Genomic DNA, 14,950 nt, shown 5'->3' on the forward strand with positions numbered 1-14,950 from the left:
TACACATGTATGTGCAGCTGTATCTCTGTGCATCTCTGAGATACTGTGACCTGTCTCCATCATTATGTCTTCCAGGTATGCTGCGAGCAAGGCTACCAGCCTATACACGCTTGGAGGATGAGGCCCTTATACCTTACCTCCAAGACAACTATGATGTCCTGTTTAGCCATGTGCCACAGGATGCACAGCAGCGGGATGACCTGTGGCAGGAACTTCGCAGGAGGGTTAATGATGTGGGTGGCCATAACCGCACATACCAGCAGGTGCGCAGACACTGCATGGCCCTAATCAAATGTACGAAACAGCATGCGAATGCAATCGCCAGGGAACAAGGTGCAACAGGTGGTGGGCCACCAACACAGCCCCCACTCACACATGCCGAGGAGCTACTGGCCAACCTGGGGACACCGGCAGAACAGCATCCACAACCTTTAGCTGACATCGTGGAGGTGGGTGTCTCTCAACCACTGAGCCTATAGTTGCCTGGTAAGTCACTACTGCACATATAACTATTATATCCCATATAGTTGCATGTGTCACTGTACAATATGTGATGTAACATCATATGCAAAGCATGTATACACACATGCTGCATACTTTAGTATGCTACTCTGTATATCCACACATGTGCATACTCCATAGTATATCCTATTGTACTGGCGAATGTGTTAACATGCACATTGCACCCTGTAGCTGTCATACAGGTGTGGATAATGATCATACTGCTGTGCCACCCCTATATAGGTACCTCTGGCATTCTGCTAAGACAGCAGACAATTGCAGGTGAGACAGTCATAAGTATCAGGCATGTTAATGCAAAGAGCTATTCGCCATGTGGCCAGTTAACACATGTACACATAATGTATGGTCCGATCACAATATACAGGTCGCATCTGCAATCCATCACAATGGCTACACATGTGCAATACTTACAAACTAAGTGAAACACTGACATGAAACCTCAGAAACTGTCATTGCTAGATGTGTGGACAGCTGTGCATACAATGCTGGAGGAGTCAGAACTACGCATATGGGGTACACAAACAGTACTACACAGTGAGCTGGAGTATGGGCAACCCACAGAATTCACCATTGTGGATTATGCCCCTGCTATGAGTGCACACATTGTGATGTGCCATCTGACATGTCCATGACATCTAGTGGGCCAGCTGCAACATTGTCTCACTATCCCATAAAACATACCCCACATACCAAACATACAACACTTTGTCTACATAACCCTGTGGATAGTGGAGTATATGACATCTATGGGTGTATGTCATATGGGACAACACAGACATGTGAGATAGACAGCCAGCACAACTGTTTGGCCAACACATGTTCACACATGGCCATGGAGGATGGCCAGAGACATGTAGCAACACACAGTACATGTGATGTGTTTGTGTGCACACCCTGTTGCATATTGGCTACACATGGTCCAACTATAGCCTTTGTTGAATGGTTATATTGCAGATGTGGAACACTGGACATCCTACAGGCCTGTGCACAGCTTGTGGAGGCGTAACATCATTCGACCACATAAGATGCGTTGAACATCATGACTGTGTCAAAGCATGACAGTTGTCACCTGTACAGCATCCACATACATACACAGACAACCACATCAGGCCACAGATACAGTACATTTCTCTTGCTGCTGTTGGACATCACTGTCAGCCGTGCACCTCATGTGTGTGGTACACAAATGTCATGTGGGACATGGTGTATTGACAAGTCTGCCATGCGTGAACATGGTTCAAAATACACGAACACAGTTGAGTAAAAGTAAAACACCTTTATCAAACACAAAGCTTTCGGGATAACTCCCTTTTTCAATGATTAACACAAGGTGCAATTAAACTCAGTTTTAAATACACCCACCACACATCACATGACCTGCAGCCAAAGTCATATGACTAGTTACATCAACATTTAATACATTTTTACTAACATTTTTACTAAATAAAATGACAATTACAGACTTCTACCATACATATATCTATAGTAATTAAAATATGCAATATCTTATCACTCAACATCCACTCACTCAACATCCAAACTTTCCTTTTAATATCTAAAAATTTCTAAAATTGTATATGTATATGTACATATGGCTTAAATATTGTATTTTACCATTGAAAGGTTCTTCAAAAACATTAAATTATTAAATATTTAATTTAAAATCCTCATTTCAAAAACCAAATTCTCAAGAAATAATCATTTCAAATTCTTATGCTGCAACCTTATCAAAATTGGTTTTAGTGAAACAGCTGCATTTAAACCAGGTTCAGTGTCTGCTGACAATCGTACTATCCATTCATATTCCCTCACTTCTAGTTGATTACACATATCACCCCCTCTTAGTGTTTTGGTCAACATGTCTATAACTCTGAACTTGAATGTATGTGTATTACCACGTTCTTTTACGTGCTTATATAAAGCATTTGTTTCACATTGTCTTCTTATATTGGACTTGTGTTCAACTATACGATCCCTCAATCTTCTTGTAGTCATGCCAACATAGAAAGACGAACATGCTACACAAGTTGCTATATAAACAACAAGACTAGACGCACATGTTGCTACCCCATTAAAATTGTAACATTTGCCCGTAACTGGGTGTTTAAATGTGCTGTTATGCATTGAATTATCATTTTGAGCTGGCACTATATCAGTGCAACAGCTACAATTATAGCAACATATAGTGCCTCTAATCCTCCCTTCAGGTTGATTAGTAGGAGCACATGAGAAGTCCTTATAACATAATAGGGATTTCAATGATCTCTTATTCCTGTATGCAAATGAGGGTGTACTCCCCACCACTGCTTTGACATCATCTTGTGCTAATAGTATTTTCCAATATTTATTTATGACACGTCTAACTATGTGTGTCTTCATGTTATGTGATGTAATGAATCTTAATTTAACATCATTCCTCTTATCCTCTGAGCCATTAGCAATGCTACTACAATCAGGTGATAATATGGGTTTATAGGTTGTCGATCTATGGGCCTTAACCATTTCTCTCATGTTATCTACTAGCTTATGTGAATATCCACTAGCTATGAATTCTCCACACGTTTCATCCATTTGTTTCAAGAAGGCCTCATCTATATAATGATAGTGGGTTTATAAATAATGGTATCCAATTTTATCAAAGGTCTGTAGATGATTGCTTTCTTATATGGAAAGGCTCCTATGTCGACTTATTAGACTTTAATGGTTATATAAACAACACAACTGCCTTTTTGAAAGTAAATGATAATAAGTTTGTTACTACTATATATAAAAAGGAAGTTTCATCCGGGTGCTATTTGGAAGCATCAAGTATGCATGCTCCTCATGTATTTAAGGGCATAGTGAAGGCCCAACTTATAAGGGTCAGTAGACTTAACAATACGGAAAAGGCCTTCTTGAAACAAATGGATGAAACGTGTGGAGTGCCAACTCAAAATGATAATTCAATGCATAACAGCACATTTAAACACCCAGTTACGGGCAAATGTTACAATTTTAATGGGGTAGCAACATGTGTGTCTAGTCTTGTTGTTTATATAGCAACTTGTGTAGCATGTTCGTCTTTCTATGTTGGCATGACTACAAGAAGATTGAGGGATCGTATAGTTGAACACAAGTCCAATATAAGAAGACAATGTGAAACAAATGCTTTATATAAGCACGTAAAAGAACGTGGTAATACACATACATTCAAGTTCAGAGTTATAGACATGTTGACCAAATCACTAAGAGGGGGTGATATGTGTAATCAACTAGAAGTGAGGGAATATGAATGGATAGTATGATTGTCAGCAGACACTGAACCTGGTTTAAATGCAGCTGTTTCACTAAAACCAATTTTGATAAGGTTGCAGCATAAGAATTTGAAATGATTATTTCTTGAGAATTTGGTTTTTGAAATGAGGATTTTAAATTAAATATTTAATAATTTAATGTTTTTGAAGAACCTTTCAATGGTAAAATACAATATTTAAGCCATATGTACATATACATATACAATTTTAGAAATTTTTAGATATTAAAAGGAAAGTTTGGATGTTGAGTGAGTGGATGTTGAGTGTTAAGATATTGCATATTTTAATTACTGTAGAAATATGTATGGTAGAAGTCTGTAATTGTCATTTTATTTAGTAAAAATGTTAGTAAAACTGTATTAAATGTTGATGTAACTAGTCATATGACTTTGGCTGCAGGTCATGTGATGTGTGGTGGGTGTTTTTAAAACTGAGTTTAATTGCACCTTGTATTAATCATTGAAAATGGGAGTTATCCCGAAAGCTTTGTATTTGATAAAGGTGTTTTGCTTTTACTCATGTGTGAACATGGTTGCCAGGCAGCTAAAATATGTTTGCAGATGTGCAGGGGTGAAATCCGTATGGCCTTCGGTGACATGTGTCACACATTCCACATCATGGTTTAGTGTGTATACACCTCAGTGACGTGGGTCACAATCCACAGTATATATGTATTGTGTATGCACACAGTCATGGCTATGCACTGTGTCTGTAATTCACACTGTATAGCAATAGAGACGCCTCATGATTCCATGCAATGGCACTGTGTCTGTACTTCACATTGTATAGCAATATAGACACCTCATAATACCCTGCAATGGTCATGCACATCTGCTAAATGTGCATTTTATCTGTAGGGCAGACAGACAACACTGCAATGTGACACCATTACCCCACTGTATATGTGACAGGACACCATTGTGTTAAACATGTATGCATGTCAATCCACATGTCATCAGATTACATGATATACTACATGTTAATGTCATGGTCATATGCCACACATCAGCCATGTGTACTGTTAACCTGTGCTGGTCCACATGGTTTAACACAGGGATGCATGCTTTCTACCATGAATGTGTGAAATGCATGGCTTCTGCTATGACACATGCGTGCTGTTGTGTGCAACCCAGGGATGTATGATAACTACCACTATTATTGTCTGAGCTGCATGCCATCTGCTGTATCACATGCATGTTGCATGCCTTCTGTCAAATCACATGCATGGGGTGTGTCTGTGTGTGTCTGTGTGTGTTTGTGTGTGTTTGTATTGTAATTTAGAGATTTTGTCTGCCCTCACAGATGATGTAGGTGCGTTACCCTCCTGCGGTCCATCTGATGTTAGTGTACCCACAGACTCTAGCAGTGATGATGAACATATGCTTGAGGCACAGGCAGGGTTGTCAGGGGCTGAATCTGTGCCATTGGTTGCCATTCCACCTATATCCCCCTCAACCCCACACACAGATCTTATGCCAACACATACCCCATCACCAGTGGCCATAGAGGAAGAACAGTTGGTGTGTGGCAGCTTGGAACAGGAAAGTGTGGTGGCTATGGAAGGTGTGTATTCACACCATGGTGTCAGGCAAATGACTGGAGATGGGCCACACAGGCATGTGTCCAGTGATGCTCGTAGGAGGACCTCTGGCCAACATGCCCCTGCAGAACAGAGCGCAGCAGTTGGTGTCACCAGATACATGTTTCAGGCTGTAATGGCGGCACAGGCACGTGCTTAATGGCAAAACAGAGAAGGGCAGAGGCTTTAGATGGCTGCTATCCATTCTTTAAACAACAACATCCAGGCAATGGCAAATGCTCAACAGCAGATTGCTGAGTTTTTGGACAGACGATTGGGTGACATGGTTGGAATCCTTGACCGTGGCATGACAATCCACGAGCATGAGCTGTCTGTGCTGAAAATCTGGTAGGAGTGAGGCATAGGGCACGTGGATGGAGGACAGCTATGTCACCGGGTGCAGGTCTACGTGAACGAGCTACCTCACATGCCCACTCTCACAGTGGCGGTAGTAGCAGCAGTGCAGCTGTTGCTTCGCTGTCCACACCAGGACACAGCAGGCCACATGCATGTGGCCCTGGATGGTCCCAATGGGGACACGGTTCCAGTGGACATGAGTCATCAGACAGTACCCAATCTGCACCTCTTCCTGGTAGTGCCCGTGCAACCCCTGGCAGGCACAAGTCACGTGGCCGTGACCAGACACTGTGAGCTGTAAAACCTGGTCTTTACTGTCTGGAACTGTCAGTAATATCCCTGTGTAGGCCAGACACATGGCAGAACTTTGTGCACACATGCACGCACACACCAGAAACATCTGTAGGGCATCGCAACACACACAAGCATAACAACCACACATGGCCAATTAGATCACAGGCCCTAACCCACACACATGATGTCATCCACTGGTGCAGCCTAGTTCCCTGGCAAACATTATCACCCTGTGCATATGATGATGCCTGTGCTGCATCCCTGTCATCCACACCATTGGTGCAGCGACATGCTCATATGGTCTGATGCACAGGATGAACAGAATAGGGAGATAAGTGTAGATTACAATTGTTGTGTACTGCTGGCACACAGCAGACATACCATGTAGCACAGGTTTAGAATGCATTGCTTCCTGTTCACAGTATGTGTCTTGGTAACAACAGTAACAGCATGTTGGTCATGATGTCCTGCTTCCCTCCTTCAGGTCTAATTGCATGTGCCGTTGAGTGTCAGTGTTTGCAGTTAGTTTCTCATGTGTAAATGTGGAATACTCATATGTATGTATGGCAATACCAGCATGCTAACACACATGTCAGTACTGTGAATCAAACACCTGCTATCTTATGATACGTATGACAGACATGCAGCAGTATTGCCCCCATTACAATGTGTACTGACACTACCTTTGGCAATTGTACTGATATATGCACATGGGAGGTCTTAAGTGTTACAGGTGTCAAGTGATTTACAGTCAGTGACACCCTGACCACTGTGTAGGTTGTATGTGTTCCCCTTCAAATAATAGAAACATAGCTTAGTGTTTGCACATGTTATTGTAGGACTGCTTGTGACACACCTGTGAACTGTCCTCAGCAAACATACATCTGCAAAGATGGCCCACCACTTAGTTATGTCCACACATCCATCCATACCTGATGTACATCTTACTGTACTGTCAGTATATCACCATATACAGTTGACAATGATGGGGCTGCATTGCAACTGCATGTTTTAGTAAGACACATGTCACCTGCAAACATCATCTGCTGCACATGCATGGTAGCTGAACGCACACCACTACATGTACATGTGTGTAGGTCCTACATTCCTGTCATTTAGCCATGTTTGTAGGCATTGCAATAGGTGGACATGTGTGATGACATACATGACACACGGACTGTTATATTATATGATAGTTGTCATGGGTAACCAGTACAGAGGGAATGTTAACTCAGTCAACATTGATATCACACCTTATGTACTGTTAGCATTCAACAGCCATGGACCTACCTTCCATGTGCATGTGTGTAATTGCTGTAGCCACCTGTCTGCATGAAGGACAGCAACAGCTATGCTATGTACATATGTGTTGCGTGTGTGTGTGGCATGTATATATCCACAGCAGGTACATGTATGTCATATCCAAACATGAGGGTGTTTACTGGTATACAGCAACAGTCATCTGTTACTGCTGTATATGACCCAGGGCCCCTGTTATGTGTACAGCTGACCTGGTTATGAACAGTGGTATCATTGCATTGCATAACACATGATGCAACTGTGTCAGTACATGGTAGTCTGCACAGTTGATGTAGAGCTAGGTACAGTCCAGTGGTCATGGGTCACATGGTGTTGTACTATTATATGTTCTACCACATGTATGGATGTGTTTTGCTGGTCCAAGGACATGATGATGTCTGAGGACTGTTTAGCATACACATACAATGCAGTTGTCCTCTAGGTGTCAGGGTGTTAACCTGGTCTCAGGACATTCGACTATGAATGGCACTATATGGGTGAAGCAGCCACTCCTGGCAGGACATCACCATGGGTGCTAGCAGTGTGACAGGTTTAGATTGGTACATCTAAGGTGATGGACAGCAGCAGAAGTTGTGTAGAAGACCGGTGTCAGATATATGTAGTGCAGAATTCCTGCTAGCAATGACGACTATCAACACCGGAGTCCATTACAATGTATACAATGTATTTTTCATGTCTAACTGTAATAGCATGGCCACTGTGCCCTTCCGTGTTTAGAATCAGAGTGCATACAAAACAGCCCTAAGTGTGTGAGCATTCCCAGTATAATGTTGTGTAGATGGACACATAGTGCATTCCAAACGGCCGTGTGCTACTAAGTGTGTGAGCATGCCCAGTGACACCTTGTGTCAGTTATGTGCCTCTTTGTGTATGGGCATGGCCATTGTAACCCTGTATAGCGATAGTAGTCATCCAGTCAACAGATGGCCATACCCACTTCATGATGGATTCCTACATTGAACACACAGGTTCACAGGCATGTACATCATAACTGCCAGCATCCATGTCGAAGTCCGCATTCCTAGAAGGTCACATTGACAGTTATGAAAGGTGTAGTGTCTATGGCGTGGTCGTATCTATGTAGTATTGTAATAGTGGTCCATAAATAGGCAGTTGTCCTGATCCCACCACTGGCGTGTGTTTGTCTCCGTCTGCCTGGGAATAGAAATATGCTTTTAGACTGCTCACACTCCATACAATCCCTATCTCCATCTTTGCCAATGCTGATGATGTCACCCACCTAGAAGTACACCTCTGGGAGTGCTGTGTCCCAGTAATTTTGGTAGTGCGTTCTGTAATTGTGTAATGCTGTAGTGTGATAAGGTAGTTAGGTCGGTGTTCTAATCCCAGCCATGCCAACTCTGTGTGTGTGTTTGTGTGTGTGTGTGTCTGTGTGTGTGTGTGTGTGTGTGTGTGTGTGTGTGTGTGTGTGTGTGTCTCCGTCTGCCAGGGGATAGAATAATGATTTTAGACTGCTCACACTCCATACAATCCCCATTGCCGACTTTGCCATTGCTGATGATGTCACCCACCTAGAAGTACACATCTGGAAGTGTTGTTTCCCAGTAATCTTGGAAGCATGTTCTGTAACTGCATACTGCTGTAGTGTGATAAGGTAGTTAGGTCAGTGTTCTAATCCCAGCCATGCCAACTGTGTGTGCATGTCTCCGTCTGCCTGGGGACAGAGTAATGCTTTTAGACTGCTCACACTCCATACAATCCCCATCGCTGACTTTCCACTGCTGATGATGTCACCCACCTAGAAGTACGCCTCTGGGAGTGTTGTGTCCTAGTAATCTCGGTAGTGTGTTCTGTAACTGCATAATGCTATAGTGTGATAAGGAAGTTAGGTTGGTGTTCTAATCCCAGCTATGCCAACTATGTGTGTGTCTCTGTCTGCCTGGGAACAGAATAATGGTTTTAGACTGTTCACACTCCATACAATCCCTATCGCTGACTTTGCCAATGCTGATGATGTCACCCACCTAGAAGTACACCTCTGGAAGTACTGTGTCCCAGTAATCTCGGTAACAAATTCTGTAACTGCGTAATACTGTAGTATGATAAGGTAGTTAGGTCGGTGTTCTAATCCCAGCCATGCCAACTGTGTGTGTGTGTGTCTCTGTCTGCCTGGGGACAGAATAATGCTTTTAGACTGCTCACACTCCATACAATCCCTATCGCCGACTTTGCCATTGCTGATGATGTCACCCACCTAGAAGTACACCTCTGGGAGTGTTGTGTCTCAGTAATCTCGGTAGCGTGTTCTGTAACTGAATAATGCTGTAGTGTGTGATAAGGTATTTAGGGCAGTGTTTTAATCCCAGCCATGCTAACTGTGTGTGTGTGTCTCTGTCAGCCTGGGGACAGAATAATGCTTTTTGACTGCTCACACTCCATACAATCCCATTGCTGATGATGTCACCCACCTAGAAGTATACCTCTGGGAGTGTTGTGTCCCAGTAATCTCGGTAGTGCGTTCTGTAACTGCGTAATGCTGTAGTGTGATAGAATAGGCAGGTAGGTGTTCTATTCCAAGGCATGACAGGTGTGTGTTTGGCAGTCATATCCTATGTGTTGGTGTCTGTGAGTGGTTAGCTACTGGATGTGTTGAGGAGCATGTTTTGTTGTTTTCCTATATAGTGGCCATAAATGTCACAATCGGCCAAGAGACTGGGTTGGCAAGACATACACATACATTTGGCAATAGGTCTGGTGAGTAATGTCAGCAGCCTTAATCTTACCATTAATACAGTCTGAACCTGTGTGATGCACAGAAACACACTTGCCTTGATATTAACACCTGTACATAATGCAGAAGGCGCATGTGGTTTCCTTTTCATTCTTGTGATTTGGTGTCACATGGTCCGCTGTTGAGATATATATTCTATATCTATGTATGTGTGTGTATATGTATATGTGTGCATATATATATATATATATATATATATATATATATATATATATATATATATATATATATATGTGTGTGTGTGTGTGTGTGTGTGGACATTAGCACACATAAATCTACATGATGGAATACATGTCTTATACTGTTGAATGCCTGTGCTGGATGATCTGTACATGATAACCTCAGATGTATGTATATCTGCCATGGTTTAGTAGTAAAGCACATCATCTGTGGTGTGCAGGGTCCCAGTTTTGAGCTGTGCAAAGGCTGTTTTTTTTTGTTGCTGGGAAGAACAAGGGACATTGAATATGGTGATAGTAAGGTGCTTTTAACCAGTTGTGTGTGGGTCTGTGCGAGAGTAAGCAGTGGTTATTTTTGGGGAGGCTCATTATGGGTCATGTAACTATGCATTAGTAGACAATACTATGCAAACGAGGTGGAAAATAGTGAATTTCGTTTATCCCCAGCATGTGATGCAGGTCCCAAGAGTGTATGTGTATAGATAGCTTGGTGCAGGACTCGAATATTAGTGAAAGCATGGGGGGGGGGTGTCAGGCATACTGTACGTAGATTGGAGCCCTGTGTCTCGGGATTGCTCCTGGCTTAGCATGCCTAAGTTAGGGGTGTGTCTATACCTGCCTAGTGCAATTGGGAGGGACAACAGCAGTAGGAGAGTAGTCAAGGTGAGCAAGCTGGGCAAACAGGTAATAATTATCACAATCAGCAGATTACAGGCCCAGCCTGGCCCAGAACACTACGATAAAGTGAGCAAGCACCATACCCTCGGGTTTTTCCACAGTCTACACCACCAGTGTATACATGTGGGAAATTTTTACAAAACAATCCGACAAAATGAGAAGGGCTGCAGCAGACAACATAGACCATCATGTGCAGGAGGCTGAGAGTGGTGAGGATGTGAATGCTGCCAAACAATCCTCAGTGAGGAAACAGAGAAGACTGTAGAGACCCAGTGTAACCTACCAGGGCTACATAAGATGGAGATAGTGGAGTGCTATGGGGTGGACAGAGACCTCCTACAACAGATTGTTGAGCTGTGCCAGCCACACCTGACACATCAAACAGGCTGAGGGGAACCCATCCCAGTGGATACCAAGGTATGTGCAAGCATAGGTATACTAACCACAGGTACCTCCCAAATCACAACTGGGGATATCATGGGGATCTCACAGGCATCGGCATCCAGGGTATTCCACCAGTTCCTGGATGCCATGTCACCACATGCCAGTGAGCATGTACATTTCCTCAACACACATGAGCTTTTGACCAGCAATATGTGTCTCTTCCACCAAATGGCAGACTACCCTGGGGTAGTGGGTGCTATAGCCTGCACGCATATACGCATCAAAGTACCACCCGATGAGAAGGGTAAGGCCTACATTAACCACAGGGGCATCTCCTCCATCAACTGCCAGGTCATATGCAATGCCCAGGGCATTATACTGAATGTGTGTGCTGGCTGACCTGGAAGCTATAACGATTCTGATATATGGCATCTGACGCAGCTGTACCACAGCTTTGTCAATATGGACATCCCCTACGGTCACCTAGTGGGGGATGCTGGGTACCCACTGGAGCCGTGGCTGATGACACCCATCAGAAATGTACACACACCTGAACAACTACGCCATAATAAGGCACACGCACAGGCCAGACATATAATAGAGCATGTGTTTGGGATGCTCAGGTCATGGTTCTGGTGTCTGGACACATCCGGTGGAGGCTTGCAGTATTCACTAGCTACATGCACCCAAATTGATATGGTACGTGCTATGCTACACAATATGATCCTGCGGAAACAGCTGCAGCAGGAACAGCTTGGGGCAGGGCCACACAGCCCCCCACCAATGCCAAGGTCTGTACAGGCACAGAGTGACTTGGAGGAGGAGGAATCTGAGCCAGAACCAGTAGGTGGAAGGAGGCGTGCCCAGTATGACCTGTCCTTGGCAAAGAGGCAATGCATAGCATATGCACTGACACATTAGGTACCCAGGGAATGTCACCCTCTCTGACTCACACAGACAGTAAAAGGGATGCCAAACATGACACTACCAGTGCTCAGCCATGTATAGGAAGTGCACTATGTGCATCCAACATAGGCAGCTCTCCAGCACCATCCTCAGGTCTGGTACACACTCAAGGTAAGTCAATCAACCTACCAATTGACAGTTGTATTAGAATGTGTTGTTACCTGTAGCTATGGTATGGATGTGAGCGTGCAAGGGAATTTGGTGGCCGAATGTTAAGGCAGCAGACAGTAGACATCCATAGTGGGACCATGACATCTGTATCACATGCCGGGGTCACCATAGTAGCCAGTAGTACACAGGGTGTCATAACCCACTGCGGGTAATGGGCTGAGCATCATGTGTGTCCATACAGCCCACACAAGTCTCATCCAGCTGGATAGGTGTAGACCAACACAGACAAATTATATACTATGGCTTCTGGATATGCCCAATGGATGACCCCCCCCCCCCACAGACCCAGAAAGGCAGACTACAGCAGGCCAGGCAGTTGGATGTAGGTTGTGAATGCTAGGACATCTGAAACTAATATGTTGGTAATTAAAGCTAAGATGTGGAGTACACTGGTATGCCTCTAGCCAGCATAATAGGTAGGTCTACAGACTGAAATGGAGTACCTGACATACCAGTACAGTAGTAGCAAAAGTGTACAAGTGTCAGGTGTGCCCCCCTTCCAACGTACACATATAAGAACAGTCAGGTGCGCCCCCACCCAGTGCCGTGTAGGAATGTGAATACAGTCGGATGCCACCCCATGCTGTGCATAAATGTAGCAACAGTTAATGCCACATGACCAATGAATACCCTGCAGACACAGCATGCCACACCTGCCAGTGTACAATGCAGAGGTCGGCACCACAGTACTGACTACCTGGAGACGTAACACATGCGATACAGTTAGCCATACTGGGCATGCTCAAACACATGAAGGTATGACGGCAATGTCAGTCACCAACATGCGGAATGATCATACTGGGCATGCTCACACACGTAAAGACAAGACGGCCAGGTCTGCAAACACCAGTGGTCCGGACATATCTGCCGGTACACTGCTATACTGTTGGATGACTGCGCTGTATGGTATGTGTGTGGTACTGTCTATTGTCTGTATGTTTGCAATGGTTTATTTGTAATTCACATTAGCTGTGTGCACAGGGTGTTGCTACCAACACTTGCAAAGGACAGTTATTTGTTTGCGGCCAGAACAAGCCCATTGGATACGGAATGAGTAAGGCACATTGAAGCAGTTGGGATTGGTTATGCGTGGGTTTGCACAGTGTTAAGCACTGCTGACCTCTTGTTACAGCTTCTTCACTTGGTTAGACTCCACATTTCTTTACCAGTGCAATACTCGCATACTGGTAGCCAAACACGCTTACACCCGCTCAGTCCCTCACTTGCACATGCACCGACATTGGTGCTTGCATGTGTCACTCACGCTGGGTGGGCGCAATCCCTTGTGATGCCTATTACATTGAACTACATGACTACAGTATCGGGTATGGCTGACCATTAGGCGATGGCATGGCATTCGACTGTACAGAATTGGTGGCCTGTCCAGTGAGTTAATCATATTATATGCATGTTCCTCATACAATCTGCTCCCATCTGGCTGATACATGGGAACCAATACTCTGCAATGCAGACAAGTAAATGTGTTTTGGGACCCACATCCATCTGCCGGGTCATGCCACCGCATACCTATTATAGGTTTGCCACCTTTTAAATTGGCCGAGGTGAGACTTTAGCATTAACACCTGTCCCACTTTGAATGGGACAGTCCCTCCTTAGGCATATGTGTCATGCGAAAATAATCAAGACATAGCAAATGTCCTGATTACAGGAAAATATTATATTCTACGTTTCTCTAATAGTTGCATGTAACAGTTATTATTCTAAATGTTAATGAAGTGGCATAAGCAACTGGACTGCTACTAGACTAAGCTTTTATTTGTGCTAATATGTATAGTTCTGTACTATGCACGGCTGTAGGTATGTTCTGACATGGTACGTCTGACATTTCTACGGAGCAGGTCCCACTTTGGCCATTTGGAAAGGTGGCAGCCCTATAGGACCTATATGTAGAGATATCTGATTTGGCAAGGCAACACATACCCACAGCCAGTAGAAAATAGACTACTTCACCGGTTTGTATAATTAAAGGTTATTCTTGCAGCATTATAGTTGCTAATACTGTTTCCTATAACATCTAGGTGTTTCAGATACAACATAATCATTTTATGCAACCACTACAGACAATATATGGATTCTTTGCCCTAAATCACAGGCCATGTGCAATACTAACATTTATTTTGCAGGACACAGCTGCCCAAAGGGGAGTGTCCCTCGCAAAGTGAACAGGTGGTAACCCTAACCTATTATGCTATCATCTACCTAAGGTAGTCGGCAGAATAAGCAGTTTCCATCACTAGCAGACCTCACATATGAATGGGGGAGAATAAACACTGAATCAGGGACACTGCATAACACTCTCAGGGACACATTTAGATGATTGGTACTATTAACCTGACACATTGACAGTCCCAGAGCATATGTATTCATACACATTTGTCGAGGTACATGCTGTTTATGACTCATACATGATGTCATTAGTCATTACGTGTATTCT

The sequence above is a fragment of the Protopterus annectens genome, chromosome 3.part0 (assembly GCF_019279795.1).
Source record: "Protopterus annectens isolate FY-2018-M chromosome 3.part0, PAN1.0, whole genome shotgun sequence".
In the NCBI taxonomy this organism is placed as follows: domain Eukaryota; kingdom Metazoa; phylum Chordata; order Ceratodontiformes; family Protopteridae; genus Protopterus; species Protopterus annectens.